Source organism: Botryllus schlosseri, chromosome 10 (genome assembly GCF_051294905.1).
Source record: "Botryllus schlosseri isolate E-star chromosome 10, Bs_hap1, whole genome shotgun sequence".
NCBI lineage: Eukaryota > Metazoa > Chordata > Ascidiacea > Stolidobranchia > Styelidae > Botryllus > Botryllus schlosseri.
Window position 1 is genome coordinate 5,225,584 of NC_137245.1, and position 27,457 is coordinate 5,253,040.

General features: G+C 39.0%; 1 protein-coding gene and 1 long non-coding RNA gene across 2 annotated transcripts in view; both read right to left on the reverse strand.

Moving 5' to 3' along the window:
• LOC145448434 (Golgi-resident adenosine 3',5'-bisphosphate 3'-phosphatase-like) overlaps window positions 1-27,457 on the reverse strand; it is a 253,019-nt gene that overhangs the window by 64,439 nt on the left and 161,123 nt on the right. The window lies entirely within an intron of this gene.
• On the reverse strand, window positions 8,765-11,575 carry LOC145448753 (uncharacterized). Its single transcript, XR_013918013.1, has 2 exons — window positions 10,296-11,575; window positions 8,765-9,946 (listed from the first exon to the last, which is right to left on the reverse strand). It is a non-coding gene; the product is annotated as an uncharacterized LOC145448753 (long non-coding RNA).

The following is a 27,457-nucleotide window of genomic DNA, read 5'->3' on the forward strand; positions in this document are numbered from 1 at the left end:
ATACGCCCAAGATACTGTGACTTCACAAATTGGTTGAATTAAGGTGGGTATTCGCTAAAAGCAACGCCGATCGCGGTCGGCATTTTTGATTATTCATGATAACTAATAACTAGCTCGTGCTCCAATGTCGTTCGATATTTCACAGCACGCAAGAATCGCGATCTATCGGTATGATTATCAAGAATTCAATCATAAATATCGATTTTTAGGACTATATTGATAAGATCCATCATTGGTTCGATCGCATGCCTTGAAGATGACGGCTTGTCCCGTAAATGTAGACACGACTCACGAATTATTTACGCCCAAGATACTGTGACTTCACAAATTGGTTGAATTAAGGTGGGTAATCGCTAAAAACAACGCCGATCGCGGTCGGCTTTTTTGATAACTAATACCTAGCTCGTGCTCCAATGTCGTTCGATATTTCACAGCATGCAAGAATAGCGATCTATCGGTATGATTATCAAGAAGTCAATCATAGATATCGATGTTAGGACTTAATTGATAAGAGCCATCATTGGTTCGATCGCATGTACTGAAGAATGAAGATAAGGCCTTGTCCTATAAATGTACACACGACTCACGAATTATGTATGCGCAAGATACTATGACTTCACAAATTTGTTGAATTAAGGTGGGTATTGGCTACCAACAACGCCGATCGCGGTCGGCTTTTTTTGATTATTTATGATAAGTAATAACTAACTCGTGCTCCAATGTCGTTCGATATTTCACAGCACGCAAGAATCGCGATCTATCGGTATGATTATCAAGAAGTCAATCATAAATATCGATTTTCAGGACTATATTGATAAGATCCATCATTGGTTCGATCGCATGCCTTGAAGATGAGGATTTGTCCCGTAAATGTACACACGACTCACGAATTATATACGCTCAAGATTCTATGACTTCACAACTTGGTTGAATGAAGGTGGGTATTCGCTAAAAACAACGCCGATCGCGGTCGGCATTTTTGATTATTCATGATAACTAATAACTAGCTCGTGCTCCAATGTCGTTCGATATTTCACAGCACGCAAGAATCGCGATCTATCGGTATGATTATCAAGAAGTCAATCATAAATATCGATTTTTAGGACTATATTGATAAGATCCATCATTGGCTCGATCGCATGCCTTGAAGATGAGGGCTTGTCCCGTAAATGTACACATGACTCACGAATTATATACGCCCAAGATACTATGACTTCACAAATTGGTTGAATTAAGGTGGGTATTCGCTAAAAACAACGCCGATCGCGGTCGGCGTTTTTGATTATATATGTTAACTAATAACTAGCTCGTGCTCCAATGTCGTTCGATATTTCACAGCACTCAAGAATCGCGATCTATCGGTATGATTATCAAGAAGTCAATCATAAATATCAATTTTTAGTACTATATTGATAAGATCCATCATTGGTTCGATCGCATGCCTTGAAGATGAGGGCTTGTCCCGTAAATGTACACATGACTCACGAATTATATACGCCCAAGATACTATGACTTCACAAATTGGTTGAATTAGGGTGGGTATACGCTAAAAACAACGCCGATCGCGGTCGGCGTTTTTGATTATATATGTTAACTAATAACTAGCTCGTGCTCCAATGTCGTTCGATATTTCGCAGCACGCAAGAATCGCGATCAATCGGTATGATTATCAAGAAGTCAATCATAAATATCGATTTTTAGGACTTTATGGAGAAGATCCATCATTAGTTCGATCGCTTGTACTGAAGAATGAAGATAAGGCCTAACCCTGTAAATGTACACACGACTCACGAATTATGTATACCCAAGACACTATGACTTCACAAATTGGTTGAATTCAGGTGGGTATTCGCTATACAAACAACGCCGATCGCGGTCGGCTTTTTTGAATATTTATGATAACTAATAACTAGCTCGTGCTCCAATGTCGTTCGATATTTGCAGCACGCAAGAATTGCGATCTATCGGTATGATTATCAAGAACTCAATCATAAATATCGATTTTAGGGCTTTATTGATGAGATTCATCATTGGTTCGATCGCATGTACTGTAGAATGAAGATAAGGCCTTGTACTGTAAATGTACACACGACTCAAGAATTATGTATGCCCAAGATACTATGACTTCACAAATTGGTTGAATTAAGGTGGGTATTCGCTACCAACAACGCCGATCGCAGTCGGCTTTTTGATTATTTGTGATAACTATTAACTAGCTCGTGCTCCAATGTCGTTCGATATTTCACAGCACGCTAGAATCGCGATCTATCGGTATGATTATCAAGAAGTCAATCATAAATTTTGATTTGTAGGACTATATTGATAAGATCCATCATTGATTCGATCGCATGCCTTGAAGATGACGGCTTGTCCCGTAAATGTACACACGACTCACGAATTATATACGCCCAAGATACTGTGACTTCACAAATTGGTTGAATTAAGGTGGGTATTCGCTAAAAACAACGCCGATCGCGGTCGGCTTTTTTGATAACTAATACCTAGCTCGTGCTCCAATGTCGTTCGATATTTCACAGCATGCAAGAATAGCGATCTATCGGTATGATTATCAAGAAGTCAATCATAAATACCGATTTTTAGGACTATATTGATAAGATCCATCATTGGTTCGATCGCATGCCTTGAAGATGACGGCTTTTCCCGTAAATGTAGACACTACTCACGAATTATATACGCCCAAGATACTGTGACTTCACAAATTGGTTGAATTAAGGTGGGTATTCGTTAAAAACAACGCCGATCGCGGTCGGCTTTTTTGATAACTAATACCTAGCTCGTGCTCCAATGTCGTTCGATATTTCACAGCATGCAAGAATAGCGATCTATCGGTATGATTATCAAGAAGTCAATCATAGATATCGATGTTAGGACTTAATTGATAAGAGCCATCATTGGTTCGATCGCATGTACTGAAGAATGAAGATAAGGCCTTGTCCTATAAATGTACACACGACTCACGAATTATGTATGCGCAAGATACTATGACTTCACAAATTTGTTGAATTAAGGTGGGTATTGGCTACCAACAACGCCGATCGCGGTCGGCTTTTTTTGATTATTTATGATAACTAATAACTAGCTCGTGCTCCAATGTCGTTCGATTATTCACAGCATGCAAGAATCACGATCTATCGGTATGATTATCTAGAAGTCAATCATAAATATCGATTTTTAGGACTATATTGATAAGATCCATCATTGGTTCGATCGCATGCCTTGAAGATGAGGGCTTGTCCCGTAAATGTACACACGACTCACGAATTATATACGCCCAAGATACTATGACTTCCCAAATTGGTAGAATTAAGGTGGGTATTCGCTACAAACAACGCCGATCACTGTCGCCTTTTTCGATTATTAATGATAACTAATAACTATAGCTCGTGCTCCAATGTCGTTCCGTATTTCACAGCACGCAAGAATCGCGATCTATCGGTATGATTATCAAGAAGTCAATCATAAATATCGATTTTTAGGACTTTATGGAGAAGATCCATCATTAGTTCGATCGCTTGTACTGAAGAATGAAGATAAGGCCTAACCCTGTAAATGTACACACGACTCACGAAATATGTATACCCAAGACACTATGACTTCACAAATTGGTTGAATTCAGGTGGGTATTCGCTATACAAACAACGCCGATCGCGGTCGGCTTTTTTGAATATTTATGATAACTAATAACTAGCTCGTGCTCCAATGTCTTTCGATATTTGCAGCACGCAAGAATTGCGATCTATCGGTATGATTATCAAGAACTCAATCATAAATATCGATTTTAGGGCTTTATTGATGAGATTCATCATTGGTTCGATCGCATGTACTGAAGAATGAAGATAAGGCCTTGTACTGTAAATGTACACACGACTCAAGAATTATGTATGCCCAAGATACTCTGACTTCACAAATTGGTTGAATTAAGGTGGGTATTCGCTACCAACAACGCCGATCGCAGTCGGCTTTTTTGATTATTCATGATAACTAATAACTAGCTCGTGCTCCAATGTCGTTCGATATTTCACAGCACGCAAGAATCGCGATCTATCGGTATGATTATCAAGAATTCAATCATAAATATCGATTTTTAGGACTATATTGATAAGATCCATCATTGGTTCGATCGCATGCCTTGAAGATGACGGCTTGTCCCGTAAATGTACACACGACTCACGCATTATATACGCCCAAGATACTGTGACTTCACAAATTGGTTGAATTAAGGTGGTTATTCGCTAAAAACAACGCCGATCGCGGTCGGCTTTTTTGATAAGTAATAACTAACTCGTGCTCCAATGTCGTTCGATATTTCACAGCACGCAAGAATCGCGATCTATCGGTATGATTATCAAGAAGTCATCATAAATATCAATTTTTAGTACTATATTGATAAGATCCATCATTGGTTCGATCGCATGCCTTGAAGATGAGGGCTTGTCCCGTAAATGTACACATGACTCACGAATTATATACGCCCAAGATACTATGACTTCACAAATTGGTTGAATTAAGGTGGGTATTCGCTAAAAACAACGCCGATCGCGGTCGGCGTTTTTGATTATATATGTTAACTAATAACTAGCTCGTGCTCCAATGTCGTTCGATATTTCACAGCACTCAAGAATCGCGATCTATCGGTATGATTATCAAGAAGTCATCATAAATATCAATTTTTAGTACTATATTGATAAGATCCATCATTGGTTCGATCGCATGCCTTGAAGATGAGGGCTTGTCCCGTAAATGTACACATGACTCACGAATTATATACGCCCAAGATACTATGACTTCACAAATTGGTTGAATTAGGGTGGGTATTCGCTAAAAACAACGCCGATCGCGGCCGGCGTTTTTGATTATATATGTTAACTAATAACTAGCTCGTGCTCCAATGTCGTTCGATATTTCGCAGCACGCAAGAATCGCGATCAATCGGTATGATTATCAAGATGTCAATGATAAATATTGATTTTAGGACTTTATTGATAAGATCCATAATTGGTTCGATTGCATGTACTGAAGAATGAAGATAAGGCCTAGTCCTGTAAATGTACACACGACTCACGAATTATGTATACCCAAGATAATATGACTTCACAAATTGGTGGAATTCAGGTGGGTATTCGCTATACAAACAACGCCGATCGCGGGCGGCATTTTTGATTATTCATGATAACTAATAACTAGCTCGTGCTTCAATGTCGTTCGATATTTCACAGCACGCAAGAATCGCGATCTATCGGTATGATTATCAAGAATTCAATCATAAATATCGATTTTTAGGACTTTATTGATAAGATCCATCATTAGTTCGATCGCTTGTACTGAAGAATGAAGATAAGGCCTAGTCCTGTGAATGTACACACGACTCACGAATTATGTATACCCAAGATAATATGACTTCACAAATTAGTTGAATTCAGGTGGTTATTCGCTATACAAACAACGCCGATCGCGGTCGGCTTTTTCGATTATTTTTGATAACTAATAACTAGCCCGTGCTCCAATGTCGTTCGATATTTCACAGCACGCAAGAATCGCGATCTATCGGTATGATTATCAAGAATTCAATCATAAATATCGATTTTTAGGACTATATTGATAAGATCCATCATTGGTTCGATCGCATGCCTTGAAGATGACGGCTTGTCCCGTAAATGTACACACGACTCACGAATTATATACGCCCAAGATACTGTGACTTCACAAATTGGTTAAATTAAGGTGGGTATTCGCTAAAAACAACGCCGATCGCGGTCGGCTTTTTTGATAACTAATACCTAGCTCGTGCTCCAATGTCGTTCGATATTTCACAGCATGCAAGAATAGCGATCTATCGGTATGATTATCAAGAAGTCAATCATAAATACCGATTTTTAGGACTATATTGATAAGATCCATCATTGGTTCGATCGCATGCCTTGAAGATGACGGCTTGTCCCGTAAATGTACACACGACTCACGAATTATATACGCCCAAGATACTGTGACTTCACAAATTGGTTGAATTAAGGTGGGTATTCGCTAAAAACAACGCCGATCGCGGTCGGCATTTTTGATTATTCATGATAACTAATAACTAGCTCGTGCTCCAATGTCGTTCGATATTTCACAGCACGCAAGAATCGCGATCTATCGGTATGATTATCAAGAATTCAATCATAAATATCGATTTTTAGGACTATATTGATAAGATCCATCATTGGTTCGATCGCATGCCTTGAAGATGACGGCTTGTCCCGTAAATGTAGACACGACTCACGAATTATTTACGCCCAAGATACTGTGACTTCACAAATTGGTTGAATTAAGGTGGGTAATCGCTAAAAACAACGCCGATCGCGGTCGGCTTTTTTGATAACTAATACCTAGCTCGTGCTCCAATGTCGTTCGATATTTCACAGCATGCAAGAATAGCGATCTATCGGTATGATTATCAAGAAGTCAATCATAGATATCGATGTTAGGACTTAATTGATAAGAGCCATCATTGGTTCGATCGCATGTACTGAAGAATGAAGATAAGGCCTTGTCCTATAAATGTACACACGACTCACGAATTATGTATGCGCAAGATACTATGACTTCACAAATTTGTTGAATTAAGGTGGGTATTGGCTACCAACAACGCCGATCGCGGTCGGCTTTTTTTGATTATTTATGATAAGTAATAACTAACTCGTGCTCCAATGTCGTTCGATATTTCACAGCACGCAAGAATCGCGATCTATCGGTATGATTATCAAGAAGTCAATCATAAATATCGATTTTCAGGACTATATTGATAAGATCCATCATTGGTTCGATCGCATGCCTTGAAGATGAGGATTTGTCCCGTAAATGTACACACGACTCACGAATTATATACGCTCAAGATTCTATGACTTCACAACTTGGTTGAATGAAGGTGGGTATTCGCTAAAAACAACGCCGATCGCGGTCGGCATTTTTGATTATTCATGATAACTAATAACTAGCTCGTGCTCCAATGTCGTTCGATATTTCACAGCACGCAAGAATCGCGATCTATCGGTATGATTATCAAGAAGTCAATCATAAATATCGATTTTTAGGACTATATTGATAAGATCCATCATTGGCTCGATCGCATGCCTTGAAGATGAGGGCTTGTCCCGTAAATGTACACATGACTCACGAATTATATACGCCCAAGATACTATGACTTCACAAATTGGTTGAATTAAGGTGGGTATTCGCTAAAAACAACGCCGATCGCGGTCGGCGTTTTTGATTATATATGTTAACTAATAACTAGCTCGTGCTCCAATGTCGTTCGATATTTCACAGCACTCAAGAATCGCGATCTATCCGTATGATTATCAAGAAGTCAATCATAAATATCAATTTTTAGTACTATATTGATAAGATCCATCATTGGTTCGATCGCATGCCTTGAAGATGAGGGCTTGTCCCGTAAATGTACACATGACTCACGAATTATATACGCCCAAGATACTATGACTTCACAAATTGGTTGAATTAGGGTGGGTATACGCTAAAAACAACGCCGATCGCGGTCGGCGTTTTTGATTATATATGTTAACTAATAACTAGCTCGTGCTCCAATGTCGTTCGATATTTCGCAGCACGCAAGAATCGCGATCAATCGGTATGATTATCAAGATGTCAATGATAAATATTGATTTTAGGACTTTATTGATAAGATCCATAATTGGTTCGATTGCATGTACTGAAGAATGAAGATAAGGCCTAGTCCTGTAAATGTACAAACGACTCACGAATTATGTATACCCAAGATAATATGACTTCACAAATTGGTGGAATTCAGGTGGGTATTCGCTATACAAACAACGCCGATCGCGGTCGGCATTTTTGATTATTCATGATAACTAATAACTAGCTCGTGCTTCAATGTCGTTCGATATTTCACAGCACGCAAGAATCGCGATCTATCGGTATGATTATCAAGAATTCAATCATAAATATCGATTTTTAGGACTTTATTGATAAGATCCATCATTAGTTCGATCGCTTGTACTGAAGAATGAAGATAAGGCATAGTCCTGTAAATGTACACACGACTCACGAATTATGTATACCCAAGATAATATGACTTCACAAATTAGTTGAATTCAGGTGGTTATTCGCTATACAAACAACGCCGATCGCGGTCGGCTTTTTCGATTATTTTTGATAACTAATAACTAGCCCGTGCTCCAATGTCGTTCGATATTTCACAGCACGCAAGAATCGCGATCTATCGGTATGATTATCAAGAATTCAATCATAAATATCGATTTTTAGGACTATATTGATAAGATCCATCATTGGTTCGATCGCATGCCTTGAAGATGACGGCTTGTCCCGTAAATGTACACACGACTCACGAATTATATACGCCCAAGATACTGTGACTTCACAAATTGGTTGAATTAAGGTGGGTATTCGCTAAAAACAACGCCGATCGCGGTCGGCTTTTTTGATAACTAATACCAGGGATATATAGAACTCCGGGATGGCTGACTTCATTTTGGCCGTTACCTAAGTAGGTCCAGAAAGTTACCTGCAATCTGCCTCGAAATATCCACTTTTCTGCAAGCTAGCGATACAGCTGTTTCTAGAATAATGATCCTCACCCTTTTGCAGAACAGTTAGTGAGTAAGCTAGACATTCTTCCCATATCACAACCTTACTGCTGTATAGCCAACCTAGTAAAGTATGACACTGCTGTATAGCCAACCAAGTAAACTATGACAACTCTGAATTTCAGTAAATCATGAATGTGTTTAATTTCTACACATCATATAATCTGCATCAGGCCATAAATAACAGAGTGAATAACGAATAATATCAGCGTCTTCTACCTATTTACAAGCCATTGTCTGAAACCTTGCAGCTGGGAAGGGGGGGGCGGGGCGGTAATAGGATTGATTAAATCAACCATTTCAATTAGCGTTAATCGACAATTACCATGAAGTATAGGGTTGCATTTAAAACAAACATGTTTAAAACCAGGCCCTTGTATAAAACATACTTTTTTTAAGCGATGACGTCAAGAATATTCAACAGTGACGTCATATTGGATTGACATTGACAATTGAAAATATAGTGTGAATATAGCTCCTTTGACGAAATATATGTGCTATTGCTGTTGAACCAACTATTTTGAGGGTTCCAGCCATTCCATATTGATATTAGTCGGCTATATCGGGTGGTAATCGTCCGTAGGCTCATACAACACATGTTTTGGAAAGTATTTACACAATTATGGCATAATTTTACAACTTAAAAAGAATTTTTTTCAAAAGGCCTTTGTTTAAAACACTGTTTAAAGCATGTTTTAAACATTGTGTTTCTAACACAGTTTATTTTAAATGCACCCCTACCATGGAGCATTTCCAATAACGAAAAGATAGCACGGCCTGTAAGGACTCGAAATTGTGATAGCAGCATTGTCATCTTCTATGTCACTCAATGAAAGTTGATCAAGAAATCAACACACAATTGATACTTCTCTTCAGGTTCAAATGCAGCCTGGGGGGGGGGGGTAGAAGTTTGGTACATATCATTATCAATTTGAGAAGCATTCGGTAGACCCAGTTGTTGAATTCAGCTGATATTTTGTTCACCGAGCAATAGATTCATGACCGCAGTGAAGAAATTACAACCATGGCTTAACGGTACATCACGAATGGGCGTCCTGAAGCATTTCATGCCATTTATCAGTTAAGAAATATTCAGTATCATTGTCTTGCAGATTTTCCGATAGAGCGATAGATGATTCCATGTCAAAAAAAACATCTCGGTGAGGAGGCACGAGATCCAAATATTCAGATTGTGGCCACCTTTGCCAAGATTTCAATGGGATGTGCCCAGTATAATATATCAGGATATCCACTGTTGATGTGATGCAAATGCTGGAACATCGCGTTTGTTTTTCTGGAATCTGCAACAAAAATGAACAAATGATGTATTCAGAGACACAAATTAACCTTAAGAATATATATATAGATGTATGCAGAGTTGTTCTATAGTGAAGAACTTCTACTTCATTGTAGTACTCAAGTAGGTGTTGCCTATTTTCGAAGATAAATCTTGTAAATTTGAAGCAGCCATCTCCAAACTCAAGTACCTTGCAGGCATTTCACTTTCTACAGCTACTTGAGGAAGTTTAAATACCAGTACGCCCGGGAATTCAACTATTACTTGAGTAGCAACGCAGACTACTTTAACCACATCAGGATTAATGTAAATCGCTCATTTAATAACGTAATACTAGAATCAGCGTAACTTACCTTTGGCCTACCGAGGAGAGCTCCAATGCATTATTGCGACGATTTGACGAAACCTTGCAAATTGAAAGCAATCCTCAGAGTTTTCTCTTCCTTCGTCGTACAGGCCTATAGCCTATAGGCTATAAGTGTTTATATGGTAAAGACAGGCCGTATCTCAGGGTCGTATCGTGTCCTGACGATTGTGTTGGCTTATCCATTCAAGGGAGTGGGCATCTTCATGGCTTCAGTAAGAGCAAATGGTCAAAAAATGTTGTGGCCATATACTGTACTGGAAGTCAGCCATTGGCAGTTCACAACAGTGCATTTCTGTTGAAGTATAATTCCAGTACTGTAGCATTAAGGTGCCATTCATTAACAAACATATAACTGTCTTGATTTACTAGACATGTAACTGATGAATAGTATCTGTAACAAGAGATTGGATTCAAAAGTTGTTATGGACACTTACAACTGCAACGACCTTGACGTGTTGTGTTTGTATTAGATTCAAATGTTTGGTTATCCTTAATTGAAATGCCTCTTGAATCTTGCACATCGGTAGTGTACTCAGTGGCTCCAATTCTTACTAAGAATAATCAAGCAATGATCTGGAATACCAGTAAGCCTGCAATAGGCTACCAGCACTACCTGCATATTCACATATTAATCTATAGCACAAGATCTTAACTGACGAAGATCCCTCCTAACGGTCGCCTTAATAGCTCACACGGCACAGTGTAAATGTACACTTATACTTGTACAATGTACAGCCTTGGATGGTATGGTGACATACGTTCGCATAACATACCGGTAAATGAAAAACATACCGCAAGGCGTAATCTAAATCATACTGCGGATATCAATGTTAACGTTAATTATTCTACATTTTGTTATTTTCTAACGATTATCAGCGCAGCAAAACATGTTACATAAGATACTACAGAAGCAGAGATATTCCGAAGCCGAGTAAATGACCGGTACACCAAAGATATTACGCTAAACGTACCGGGATTCCAACCCGGCGTACCGGCATACCGTTAAATTGCTGCTGAAGGAATAGGGTTAATACCGCAAAGTTTCAGACTACCTGAACATCTCATAACCTAGTTAACCTATAGCTTTATATAAGAACATAAACATGGATATTATATGCCCCTACCGCTCTCAAAAACTTGAAATTACACACAGATGAAGCGGCTGACTGGAACGTGCATCAAAACTGTATGCGTGAATCCGGACCTACTTAGGTAATGCCGCGATGACGCAATTGACGCAGTCAGCCATCCCGGAGTTCTATATATCCCTGACTAATACCTAGCTCGTGCTCCAATGTCGTTCGATATTTCACAGCATGCAAGAATAGCGATCTATTGGTATGATTATCAAGAAGTCAATCATAAATACCGATTTTTAGGACTATATTGATAAGATCCATCATTGGTTCGATCGCATGCCTTGAAGATGACGGCTTGTCCCGTAAATGTACACACGACTCACGAATTATATACGCCCAAGATACTGTGACTTCACAAATTGGTTGAATTAAGGTGGGTATTCTCTAAAAACAACGCCGATCGCGGTCGGCATTTTTGATTATTCATGATAACTAATAACTAGCTCGTGCTCCAATGTCGTTCGATATTTCACAGCACGCAAGAATCGCGATCTATCGGTATGATTATCAAGAATTCAATCATAAATATCGATTTTTAGGACTATATTGATAAGATCCATCATTGGTTCGATCGCATGCCTTGAAGATGACGGCTTTTCCCGTAAATGTAGACACTACTCACGAATTATATACGCCCAAGATACTGTGACTTCCCAAATTGGTAGAATTAAGGTGGGTATTCGCTACAAACAACGCCGATCACTGTCGCCTTTTTCGATTATTAATGATAACTAATAACTATAGCTCGTGCTCCAATGTCGTTCCGTATTTCACAGCACGCAAGAATCGCGATCTATCGGTATGATTATCAAGAAGTCAATCATAAATATCGATTTTTAGGACTTTATGGAGAAGATCCATCATTAGTTCGATCGCTTGTACTGAAGAATGAAGATAAGGCCTAACCCTGTAAATGTACACACGACTCACGAATTATGTATACCCAAGACACTATGACTTCACAAATTGGTTGAATTCAGGTGGGTATTCGCTATACAAACAACGCCGATCGCGGTCGGCTTTTTTGAATATTTATGATAACTAATAACTAGCTCGTGCTCCAATGTCGTTCGATATTTGCAGCACGCAAGAATTGCGATCTATCGGTATGATTATCAAGAACTCAATCATAAATATCGATTTTAGGGCTTTATTGATGAGATTCATCATTGGTTCGATCGCATGTACTGTAGAATGAAGATAAGGCCTTGTACTGTAAATGTACACACGACTCAAGAATTATGTATGCCCAAGATACTATGACTTCACAAATTGGTTGAATTAAGGTGGGTATTCGCTACCAACAACGCCGATCGCAGTCGGCTTTTTGATTATTTGTGATAACTATTAACTAGCTCGTGCTCCAATGTCGTTCGATATTTCACAGCACGCTAGAATCGCGATCTATCGGTATGATTATCAAGAAGTCAATCATAAATTTTGATTTGTAGGACTATATTGATAAGATCCATCATTGATTCGATCGCATGCCTTGAAGATGACGGCTTGTCCCGTAAATGTACACACGACTCACGAATTATATACGCCCAAGATACTGTGACTTCACAAATTGGTTGAATTAAGGTGGGTATTCGCTAAAAACAACGGTCGGCTTTTTTGATAACTAATACCTAGCTCGTGCTCCAATGTCGTTCGATATTTCACAGCATGCAAGAATAGCGATCTATCGGTATGATTATCAAGAAGTCAATCATAAATACCGATTTTTAGGACTATATTGATAAGATCCATCATTGGTTCGATCGCATGCCTTGAAGATGACGGCTTTTCCCGTAAATGTAGACACTACTCACGAATTATATACGCCCAAGATACTGTGACTTCACAAATTGGTTGAATTAAGGTGGGTATTCGTTAAAAACAACGCCGATCGCGGTCGGCTTTTTTGATAACTAATACCTAGCTCGTGCTCCAATGTCGTTCGATATTTCACAGCATGCAAGAATAGCGATCTATCGGTATGATTATCAAGAAGTCAATCATAGATATCGATGTTAGGACTTAATTGATAAGAGCCATCATTGGTTCGATCGCATGTACTGAAGAATGAAGATAAGGCCTTGTCCTATAAATGTACACACGACTCACGAATTATGTATGCGCAAGATACTATGACTTCACAAATTTGTTGAATTAAGGTGGGTATTGGCTACCAACAACGCCGATCGCGGTCGGCTTTTTTTGATTATTTATGATAACGAATAACTAGCTCGTGCTCCAATGTCGTTCGATTATTCACAGCATGCAAGAATCACGATCTATCGGTATGATTATCTAGAAGTCAATCATAAATATCGATTTTTAGGACTATATTGATAAGATCCATCATTGGTTCGATCGCATGCCTTGAAGATGAGGGCTTGTCCCGTAAATGTACACACGACTCACGAATTATATGCGCCCAAGATACTATGACTTCCCAAATTGGTAGAATTAAGGTGGGTATTCGCTACAAACAACGCCGATCGCGGTCGGCTTTTTTGAATATTTATGATTACTAATAACTAACTTGTGCTCCAATGTCGTTCGATATTTCACAGCTCGCAAGAATCACGATCTATCGGTATGATTTTGTAGAAGTCAATCATAAATATCGATTTTTAGGACTATATCGATACGATCCATCATTGGTTCGATCGCATGACTTGAAGATGAGGGCTTGTCCCGTAAATGTACACAGAACTCACGAATTATATACGCCCAAGATACTATGACTTCACAAATTGGTTGAATTAAGGTGGGTATTCGCTACAAACAACGCCGATCGCGGTCGGTTTTTTTGAATATTTATGATTACCAATAACTAGCTTGTGCTCCAATGTCGTTCGATATTTCACAGCACGCAAGAATCGCAATCTATGGACATGATTATCAAGAAGTCAATCATAAATATCGATTTTTAGGACTTTATTGATAAGATCCATCATTAGTTCGATCGCTTGTACGGAAGAATGAAGATAAGGCCTAATCCTGTAAATGCACACACGACTCACGAATTATGTATACCCAAGACACTATGACTTTACAAATTGGTTGAATTACGGTGGGTATTCGCTACAAACAACGCCGATCGCGGTCGGCTTTGTTGATAGCTAATAACTAGCTCGTGCTCCAATGTCGTTCGATATTTCACAGCACGCAAGAATCGCGATGTATCGGTTATCAAGAAGTCAATCATAGATATCGATGTTAGGACATAATTGATAAGATCCATCATTGGTTCGATCGCATGTACAGAAGAATGAAGATAAGGCCTTGTCCTATAAATGTACACACGACTCACGAATTATGTATGCCCAAGATACTATGACTTCACAAATTGGTTGAATTAAGGTGAGTATTCGCTACCAACAACGCCGATCTCGGTCGGCTTTTTTGATTATTTATGATTACTAATAACTAGCTTGTGCTCCAATGTCGTTCGATATTTCACAGCACGCAAGAATCTCGATCTATCGGCATGATTATCTAGAAGTCAATCATAAATATCGATTTTTAGGACTATATCGATAAGATCCATCATTGGTTCGATCGCATGACTTGAAGATGAGGGCTTGTCCCGTAAATGTACTCACGACTCACGAATTATATGCGCCCAAAATACTAAGACTTCACAACTTGGTTGAATTAAGGTGGGTATTCGCTACAAACAACGCCGATCGCAGTCGGCTTTTTTGATAACTAATAAGTAGCTCGTGCTCCAATGTCGTTCGATATTTCACAGCACGCAAGAATAGCGATCTATCGGTATGATTATCAAGAAGTCATTCATAGATATCGATGTTAGGACTTAACCCTTTGTGGACTGAATATATTCTCTATGGTTGGAAAAATTATTTCTAGGCGTAACTTTAATTGTTTTGCCTCAACTTAGACATTGGTCAACAAAATTTAAATTTTCCTTTCATTATTAAATATTTTAAATGTTTGTCGCAAATTTGCGACATCAGGCTTTCGCGACAAAAATCGAAACAAAACAGGTCAATTTTGACAATTGAAATTGTTGGTCAAAATTAGCCAAACAGTGATAGTTTTTGTTCAGGCACAGATGTACATGACATTTGACACATTTTATAACAGGTTGTTCGTCATGGGTATGTCTCTTGCATCTCTGCCTGGTGTCCATCGAAGGCGTGTGACCCACTTGTTCACGTTGGGGTGGGCTTTGTTGGTCCTCTTCATTTTCTTATGATACTCCTGCTGGATACAGAGAGATGACCTCGGTCTTTTTCCCCTGTCACTAGTTTTCCATACTTTACCAGGTATTCTGCATATAATTTGGTGCAAGCAGATATTTTTGCATCTGTTTCGGAAATTGCACAAAAACAGTCTCGTCAGTACAGCAATTAACTATTGACGACATCAATATCAACCAAATTTCAATTTTACTAACGGGATTAGCTTTGACAAAGGTACTGGCCAGTATCACACTGCGATTGTCATACCACTTTACTGCCCAAATACTCCAACGCCGTCCAGAGAAACCTCTTTTACTACAAATCTCACTTTCCTTGTCCTGAAGTCTGTGCCATTACTGAATTGACCGCCACTCAGTATGTTTGATCGCACGTTTGATCCTACTGTAAAAAAAATCACACGCGAGATGAACTATGAGCAAGAAAGATTTGATCTGCTTCCATCGATCTCGGGACATGATATCAGAAACTTTATCATATATCTAGTATCATTAGCCCATTACAAATAGGATCTTGGCATTTTCACGATAGACATATGCATGCAACTTCCCAAGTCTTTTTCAATACCGTCTCCAGTCATCTACATTGCCTTCGTTGGATTAGTTTGAACGGCAAATAAATTGCTCTCATAAACAATCCAGTCCAGCAATTCCGCTCCGACAAAATATTCGATATATGCGTGCGGAGAAGAAATAGAATAGTCACTGTCGAGCAATTCTGCCTTCCATTAGGAAAATAGTAGCCAGGGATCTTTTCACCTTGAATTGTTTTCCATACTAGTTTTCGTTTCGGTTCATGCGGTGTACATGCTATGACCCGGTGTTTTCCCTTTCCCTACTTTTGAAAACACGATTGAGGAATCTTCATCAGATTCATCGGTACAAGAGGATTCGTCCGAACTCATTTATCACATAGCAGCAGAAGTTGCTGCAGTAGAACGTTCTTCATCGTCAGAATCACTGCCACCATCTTTACTGCCTTTCCAGTTTACCGTCACTTGATGAGTGATTTTTCCCCATAAACACATCTGGTATCCATATCCGCAACAGCAATTTCTGATTGAAATTATTGACAATATTTGTTACTTTTTAGCACTAGTTTACATATTTATTGTCATTATGTGATGTATCAAGGCACTTTCTTGACTCGTGAAGTTGGTGAATCTATTCCCCTCTTTTCTCACGTAAATAACTATTCCATATGGAAATATTTCAGTAGTAGGAATGTTGTCAGAATTTACCAACAAAGGGCTAATGACGCAAATTCGCATCACTCCCCATTTTCAACTTTGCCAAGAAGTATAACACATTATTGATCCAAAACACTTCTGGTTATGTGATTTATGGTGTAAAGAATCCTATACATATTTTTATAAACGAATATACTCACCAAATCCTTCGACCGCGAAGCAACAAAGAACGTGGGTCCACTGACTTCATTCAGACATGCCAATGCAACAAACAAGGTCCGGGACACCCGTCTTTCACTCCAAACACTCTATTTTAAAAGGCGCCAAAGGGATGTTCGGAATGTGTACTTTCTGCGACGGCCGTCGTGGCCATGCCAAGTATGCGTGAAGTCAGTACAAAATGATGTAATTCGGTATGTACCGAATTTGTTACGCTAGTCATCATAGGTTCGATCGCATGAACTGAAGAATGAAGATAAGGCCATGTTCTGTAAATATACACACGACTCACGAATTATGTATACCCAAGATACCATGACTTCACAAATTGGTTGAATTAAGGAGGGTATTCGCTCCAGACAACGCCGATCGCGGTCGGCTTTTTTGATTATTTATGATTACTAATAACAAGCTCGTGCTCCAATGTCGTTCGATATTTCACAGCACGCAAGAATCGCGATCAATCGGTATGATTAACAAGAAGTCAATCATAAATATCGATTTTTAGGACTATATTGATAAGATCCATCATTGGTTCGATCGCGTGCCTTGAAGATGAGGGCTTGTCCCGTAAATGTACACACGACTCACGAATTATATACGCCCAAGATACTATGACTTCCCAAATTGGTTGAATTAAGGTGGGTATTCGCTACAAACAACGCCGATCACGGTCGCCTTTTTCGAATATTTATGATAACTAATAACTATAGCTCGTGCTCCAATGTCGTTCCGTATTTCACAGCACGCAAGAATCGCGATCTATCGGTATGATTATCAAGAAGTCAATCATAAATATCGATTTTAGGACTTTATTGATAAGATCCATCATTGGTTCGATCGCATGCCTTGAAGATGAGGGCTTGTCCCGTAAATGTACACACGACTCACGAATTATATACGCCCAAGATACTATGACTTCACAAATTGGTTGAATTAAGGTGGGTATTCGCTACAAACAACGCCGATCGCGGTCGGTTTTTTTGAATATTTATGATTACCAATAACTAGCTTGTGCTCCAATGTCGTTCGATATTTCACAGCACGCAAGAATCGCAATCTATGGACATGATTATCAAGAAGTCAATCATAAATATCGATTTTTAGGACTTTATTGATAAGATCCATCATTAGTTCGATCGCTTGTACTGAAGAATGAAGATAAGGCCTAATCCTGTAAATGCACACACGACTCACGAATTATGTATACCTAAGACACTATGACTTTACAAATTGGTTGAATTACGGTGGGTATTCGCTACAAACAACGCCGATCGCGGTCGGCTTTGTTGATAACTAATAACTAGCTCGTGCTCCAATGTCGTTCGATATTTCACAGCACGCAAGAATCGCGATCTATCGGTTATCAAGAAGTCAATCATAGATATCGATGTTAGGACATAATTGATAAGATCCATCATTGGTTCGATCGCATGTACAGAAGAATGAAGATAAGGCCTTGTCCTATAAATGTACACACGACTCACGAATTATGTATGCCCAAGATACTATGACTTCACAAATTGGTTGAATTAAGGTGGGTATTCGCTACCAACAACGCCGATCTCGGTCGGCTTTTTTGATTATTTATGATTACTAATAACTAGCTTGTGCTCCAATGTCGTTCGATATTTCACAGCACGCAAGAATCTCGATCTATCGGCATGATTATCTAGAAGTCAATCATAAATATCGATTTTTAGGACTATATCGATAAGATCCATCATTGGTTCGATCGCATGACTTGAAGATGAGGGCTTGTCCCGTAAATGTACTCACGACTCACGAATTATATGCGCCCAAAATACTAAGACTTCACAACTTGGTTGAATTAAGGTGGGTATTCGCTACAAACAACGCCGATCGCAGTCGGCTTTTTTGATAACTAATAAGTAGCTCGTGCTCCAATGTCGTTCGATATTTCACAGCACGCAAGAATAGCGATCTATCGGTATGATTATCAAGAAGTCATTCATAGATATCGATGTTAGGACTTAATTGATAAGATCCATCATAGGTTCGATCGCATGAACTGAAGAATGAAGATAAGGCCATGTTCTGTAAATATACACACGACTCACGAATTATGTATACCCAAGATACCATGACTTCACAAATCGGTTGAATTAAGGAGGGTATTCGCTACAGACAACGCCGATCGCGGTCGGCTTTTTTGATTATTTATGATTACTAATAACAAGCTCGTGCTCCAATGTCGTTCGATATTTCACAGCACGCAAGAATCGCGATCAATCGGTATGATTAACAAGAAGTCAATCATAAATATCGATTTTTAGGACTATATTGATAAGATCCATTATTGGTTCGATCGCGTGCCTTGAAGATGAGGGCTTGTCCCGTAAATGTACACACGACTCACGAATTATATACGCCCAAGATACTATGACTTCACAAATTGGTTGAATTACGGTGGGTATTCGCTACAAACAACGCCGATCGCGGTCGTCTTTTTTGATTATTCATGATAACTAATAACTAGCTCGTGCTCCAATGTCGTTCGATATTTCACAGCACGCCAGAATCACGATCTATCGGTATGAATATCAAGAAGTCAATCATAAATATCGATTTTTAGGACTATATTGATAAGATCCATCATTGGTTCGATCGCATGCCTTGAAGATGAGGGCTTGTCCCGTAAATGTACACACGACTCACGAATTATATACGCCCAAGATACTGTGACTTCACAAATTGGTTGAATTAAGGTGGGTATTCTCTAAAAACAACGCCGATCGCGGTCGGCATTTTTGATTATTCATGATAACTAATAACTAGCTCGTGCTCCAATGTCGTTCGATATTTCACAGCACGCAAGAATCGCGATCTATCGGTATGATTATCAAGAATTCAATCATAAATATCGATTTTTAGGACTATATTGATAAGATCCATCATTGGTTCGATCGCATGCCTTGAAGATGACGGCTTTTCCCGTAAATGTAGACACTACTCACGAATTATATACGCCCAAGATACTGTGACTTCCCAAATTGGTAGAATTAAGGTGGGTATTCGCTACAAACAACGCCGATCACTGTCGCCTTTTTCGATTATTAATGATAACTAATAACTATAGCTCGTGCTCCAATGTCGTTCCGTATTTCACAGCACGCAAGAATCGCGATCTATCGGTATGATTATCAAGAAGTCAATCATAAATATCGATTTTTAGGACTTTATGGAGAAGATCCATCATTAGTTCGATCGCTTGTACTGAAGAATGAAGATAAGGCCTAACCCTGTAAATGTACACACGACTCACGAATTATGTATACCCAAGACACTATGACTTCACAAATTGGTTGAATTCAGGTGGGTATTCGCTATACAAACAACGCCGATCGCGGTCGGCTTTTTTGAATATTTATGATAACTAATAACTAGCTCGTGCTCCAATGTCGTTCGATATTTGCAGCACGCAAGAATTGCGATCTATCGGTATGATTATCAAGATCTCAATCATAAATATCGATTTTAGGGCTTTATTGATGAGATTCATCATTGGTTCGATCGCATGTACTGTAGAATGAAGATAAGGCCTTGTACTGTAAATGTACACACGACTCAAGAATTATGTATGCCCAAGATACTATGACTTCACAAATTGGTTGAATTAAGGTGGGTATTCGCTACCAACAACGCCGATCGCAGTCGGCTTTTTGATTATTTGTGATAACTATTAACTAGCTCGTGCTCCAATGTCGTTCGATATTTCACAGCACGCTAGAATCGCGATCTATCGGTATGATTATCAAGAAGTCAATCATAAATTTTGATTTGTAGGACTATATTGATAAGATCCATCATTGATTCGATCGCATGCCTTGAAGATGACGGCTTGTCCCGTAAATGTACACACGACTCACGAATTATATACGCCCAAGATACTGTGACTTCACAAATTGGTTGAATTAAGGTGGGTATTCGCTAAAAACAACGGTCGGCTTTTTTGATAACTAATACCTAGCTCGTGCTCCAATGTCGTTCGATATTTCACAGCATGCAAGAATAGCGATCTATCGGTATGATTATCAAGAAGTCAATCATAAATACCGATTTTTAGGACTATATTGATAAGATCCATCATTGGTTCGATCGCATGCCTTGAAGATGACGGCTTTTCCCGTAAATGTAGACACTACTCACGAATTATATACGCCCAAGATACTGTGACTTCACAAATTGGTTGAATTAAGGTGGGTATTCGTTAAAAACAACGCCGATCGCGGTCGGCTTTTTTGATAACTAATACCTAGCTCGTGCTCCAATGTCGTTCGATATTTCACAGCATGCAAGAATAGCGATCTATCGGTATGATTATCAAGAAGTCAATCATAGATATCGATGTTAGGACTTAATTGATAAGAGCCATCATTGGTTCGATCGCATGTACTGAAGAATGAAGATAAGGCCTTGTCCTATAAATGTACACACGACTCACGAATTATGTATGCGCAAGATACTATGACTTCACAAATTTGTTGAATTAAGGTGGGTATTGGCTACCAACAACGCCGATCGCGGTCGGCTTTTTTTGATTATTTATGATAACGAATAACTAGCTCGTGCTCCAATGTCGTTCGATTATTCACAGCATGCAAGAATCACGATCTATCGGTATGATTATCTAGAAGTCAATCATAAATATCGATTTTTAGGACTATATTGATAAGATCCATCATTGGTTCGATCGCATGCCTTGAAGATGAGGGCTTGTCCCGTAAATGTACACACGACTCACGAATTATATGCGCCCAAGATACTATGACTTCCCAAATTGGTAGAATTAAGGTGGGTATTCGCTACAAACAACGCCGATCGCGGTCGGCTTTTTTGAATATTTATGATTACTAATAACTAACTTGTGCTCCAATGTCGTTCGATATTTCACAGCTCGCAAGAATCACGATCTATCGGTATGATTTTGTAGAAGTCAATCATAAATATCGATTTTTAGGACTATATCGATACGATCCATCATTGGTTCGATCGCATGACTTGAAGATGAGGGCTTGTCCCGTAAATGTACACAGAACTCACGAATTATATACGCCCAAGATACTATGACTTCACAAATTGGTTGAATTAAGGTGGGTATTCGCTACAAACAACGCCGATCGCGGTCGGTTTTTTTGAATATTTATGATTACCAATAACTAGCTTGTGCTCCAATGTCGTTCGATATTTCACAGCACGCAAGAATCGCAATCTATGGACATGATTATCAAGAAGTCAATCATAAATATCGATTTTTAGGACTTTATTGATAAGATCCATCATTAGTTCGATCGCTTGTACTGAAGAATGAAGATAAGGCCTAATCCTGTAAATGCACACACGACTCACGAATTATGTATACCCAAGACACTATGACTTTACAAATTGGTTGAATTACGGTGGGTATTCGCTACAAACAACGCCGATCGCGGTCGGCTTTGTTGATAGCTAATAACTAGCTCGTGCTCCAATGTCGTTCGATATTTCACAGCACGCAAGAATCGCGATGTATCGGTTATCAAGAAGTCAATCATAGATATCGATGTTAGGACATAATTGATAAGATCCATCATTGGTTCGATCGCATGTACAGAAGAATGAAGATAAGGCCTTGTCCTATAAATGTACACACGACTCACGAATTATGTATGCCCAAGATACTATGACTTCACAAATTGGTTGAATTAAGGTGAGTATTCGCTACCAACAACGCCGATCTCGGTCGGCTTTTTTGATTATTTATGATTACTAATAACTAGCTTGTGCTCCAATGTCGTTCGATATTTCACAGCACGCAAGAATCTCGATCTATCGGCATGATTATCTAGAAGTCAATCATAAATATCGATTTTTAGGACTATATCGATAAGATCCATCATTGGTTCGATCGCATGACTTGAAGATGAGGGCTTGTCCCGTAAATGTACTCACGACTCACGAATTATATGCGCCCAAAATACTAAGACTTCACAACTTGGTTGAATTAAGGTGGGTATTCGCTACAAACAACGCCGATCGCAGTCGGCTTTTTTGATAACTAATAAGTAGCTCGTGCTCCAATGTCGTTCGATATTTCACAGCACGCAAGAATAGCGATCTATCGGTATGATTATCAAGAAGTCATTCATAGATATCGATGTTAGGACTTAACCCTTTGTGGACTGAATATATTCTCTATGGTTGGAAAAATTATTTCTAGGCGTAACTTTAATTGTTTTGCCTCAACTTAGACATTGGTCAACAAAATTTAAATTTTCCTTTCATTATTAAATATTTTAAATGTTTGTCGCAAATTTGCGACATCAGGCTTTCGCGACAAAAATCGAAACAAAACAGGTCAATTTTGACAATTGAAATTGTTGGTCAAAATTAGCCAAACAGTGATAGTTTTTGTTCAGGCACAGATGTACATGACATTTGACACATTTTATAACAGGTTGTTCGTCATGGGTATGTCTCTTGCATCTCTGCCTGGTGTCCATCGAAGGCGTGTGACCCACTTGTTCACGTTGGGGTGGGCTTTGTTGGTCCTCTTCATTTTCTTATGATACTCCTGCTGGATACAGAGAGATGACCTCGGTCTTTTTCCCCTGTCACTAGTTTTCCATACTTTACCAGGTATTCTGCATATAATTTGGTGCAAGCAGATATTTTTGCATCTGTTTCGGAAATTGCACAAAAACAGTCTCGTCAGTACAGCAATTAACTATTGACGACATCAATATCAACCAAATTTCAATTTTACTAACGGGATTAGCTTTGACAAAGGTACTGGCCAGTATCACACTGCGATTGTCATACCACTTTACTGCCCAAATACTCCAACGCCGTCCAGAGAAACCTCTTTTACTACAAATCTCACTTTCCTTGTCCTGAAGTCTGTGCCATTACTGAATTGACCGCCACTCAGTATGTTTGATCGCACGTTTGATCCTACTGTAAAAAAAATCACACGCGAGATGAACTATGAGCAAGAAAGATTTGATCTGCTTCCATCGATCTCGGGACATGATATCAGAAACTTTATCATATATCTAGTATCATTAGCCCATTACAAATAGGATCTTGGCATTTTCACGATAGACATATGCATGCAACTTCCCAAGTCTTTTTCAATACCGTCTCCAGTCATCTACATTGCCTTCGTTGGATTAGTTTGAACGGCAAATAAATTGCTCTCATAAACAATCCAGTCCAGCAATTCCGCTCCGACAAAATATTCGATATATGCGTGCGGAGAAGAAATAGAATAGTCACTGTCGAGCAATTCTGCCTTCCATTAGGAAAATAGTAGCCAGGGATCTTTTCACCTTGAATTGTTTTCCATACTAGTTTTCGTTTCGGTTCATGCGGTGTACATGCTATGACCCGGTGTTTTCCCTTTCCCTACTTTTGAAAACACGATTGAGGAATCTTCATCAGATTCATCGGTACAAGAGGATTCGTCCGAACTCATTTATCACATAGCAGCAGAAGTTGCTGCAGTAGAACGTTCTTCATCGTCAGAATCACTGCCACCATCTTTACTGCCTTTCCAGTTTACCGTCACTTGATGAGTGATTTTTCCCCATAAACACATCTGGTATCCATATCCGCAACAGCAATTTCTGATTGAAATTATTGACAATATTTGTTACTTTTTAGCACTAGTTTACATATTTATTGTCATTATGTGATGTATCAAGGCACTTTCTTGACTCGTGAAGTTGGTGAATCTATTCCCCTCTTTTCTCACGTAAATAACTATTCCATATGGAAATATTTCAGTAGTAGGAATGTTGTCAGAATTTACCAACAAAGGGCTAATGACGCAAATTCGCATCACTCCCCATTTTCAACTTTGCCAAGAAGTATAACACATTATTGATCCAAAACACTTCTGGTTATGTGATTTATGGTGTAAAGAATCCTATACATATTTTTATAAACGAATATACTCACCAAATCCTTCGACCGCGAAGCAACAAAGAACGTGGGTCCACTGACTTCATTCAGACATGCCAATGCAACAAACAAGGTCCGGGACACCCGTCTTTCACTCCAAACACTCTATTTTAAAAGGCGCCAAAGGGATGTTCGGAATGTGTACTTTCTGCGACGGCCGTCGTGGCCATGCCAAGTATGCGTGAAGTCAGTACAAAATGATGTAATTCGGTATGTACCGAATTTGTTACGCTAGTCATCATAGGTTCGATCGCATGAACTGAAGAATGAAGATAAGGCCATGTTCTGTAAATATACACACGACTCACGAATTATGTATACCCAAGATACCATGACTTCACAAATTGGTTGAATTAAGGAGGGTATTCGCTCCAGACAACGCCGATCGCGGTCGGCTTTTTTGATTATTTATGATTACTAATAACAAGCTCGTGCTCCAATGTCGTTCGATATTTCACAGCACGCAAGAATCGCGATCAATCGGTATGATTAACAAGAAGTCAATCATAAATATCGATTTTTAGGACTATATTGATAAGATCCATCATTGGTTCGATCGCGTGCCTTGAAGATGAGGGCTTGTCCCGTAAATGTACACACGACTCACGAATTATATACGCCCAAGATACTATGACTTCCCAAATTGGTTGAATTAAGGTGGGTATTCGCTACAAACAACGCCGATCACGGTCGCCTTTTTCGAATATTTATGATAACTAATAACTATAGCTCGTGCTCCAATGTCGTTCCGTATTTCACAGCACGCAAGAATCGCGATCTATCGGTATGATTATCAAGAAGTCAATCATAAATATCGATTTTAGGACTTTATTGATAAGATCCATCATTGGTTCGATCGCATGCCTTGAAGATGAGGGCTTGTCCCGTAAATGTACACACGACTCACGAATTATATACGCCCAAGATACTATGACTTCACAAATTGGTTGAATTAAGGTGGGTATTCGCTACAAACAACGCCGATCGCGGTCGGTTTTTTTGAATATTTATGATTACCAATAACTAGCTTGTGCTCCAATGTCGTTCGATATTTCACAGCACGCAAGAATCGCAATCTATGGACATGATTATCAAGAAGTCAATCATAAATATCGATTTTTAGGACTTTATTGATAAGATCCATCATTAGTTCGATCGCTTGTACTGAAGAATGAAGATAAGGCCTAATCCTGTAAATGCACACACGACTCACGAATTATGTATACCTAAGACACTATGACTTTACAAATTGGTTGAATTACGGTGGGTATTCGCTACAAACAACGCCGATCGCGGTCGGCTTTGTTGATAACTAATAACTAGCTCGTGCTCCAATGTCGTTCGATATTTCACAGCACGCAAGAATCGCGATCTATCGGTTATCAAGAAGTCAATCATAGATATCGATGTTAGGACATAATTGATAAGATCCATCATTGGTTCGATCGCATGTACAGAAGAATGAAGATAAGGCCTTGTCCTATAAATGTACACACGACTCACGAATTATGTATGCCCAAGATACTATGACTTCACAAATTGGTTGAATTAAGGTGGGTATTCGCTACCAACAACGCCGATCTCGGTCGGCTTTTTTGATTATTTATGATTACTAATAACTAGCTTGTGCTCCAATGTCGTTCGATATTTCACAGCACGCAAGAATCTCGATCTATCGGCATGATTATCTAGAAGTCAATCATAAATATCGATTTTTAGGACTATATCGATAAGATCCATCATTGGTTCGATCGCATGACTTGAAGATGAGGGCTTGTCCCGTAAATGTACTCACGACTCACGAATTATATGCGCCCAAAATACTAAGACTTCACAACTTGGTTGAATTAAGGTGGGTATTCGCTACAAACAACGCCGATCGCAGTCGGCTTTTTTGATAACTAATAAGTAGCTCGTGCTCCAATGTCGTTCGATATTTCACAGCACGCAAGAATAGCGATCTATCGGTATGATTATCAAGAAGTCATTCATAGATATCGATGTTAGGACTTAATTGATAAGATCCATCATAGGTTCGATCGCATGAACTGAAGAATGAAGATAAGGCCATGTTCTGTAAATATACACACGACTCACGAATTATGTATACCCAAGATACCATGACTTCACAAATCGGTTGAATTAAGGAGGGTATTCGCTACAGACAACGCCGATCGCGGTCGGCTTTTTTGATTATTTATGATTACTAATAACAAGCTCGTGCTCCAATGTCGTTCGATATTTCACAGCACGCAAGAATCGCGATCAATCGGTATGATTAACAAGAAGTCAATCATAAATATCGATTTTTAGGACTATATTGATAAGATCCATTATTGGTTCGATCGCGTGCCTTGAAGATGAGGGCTTGTCCCGTAAATGTACACACGACTCACGAATTATATACGCCCAAGATACT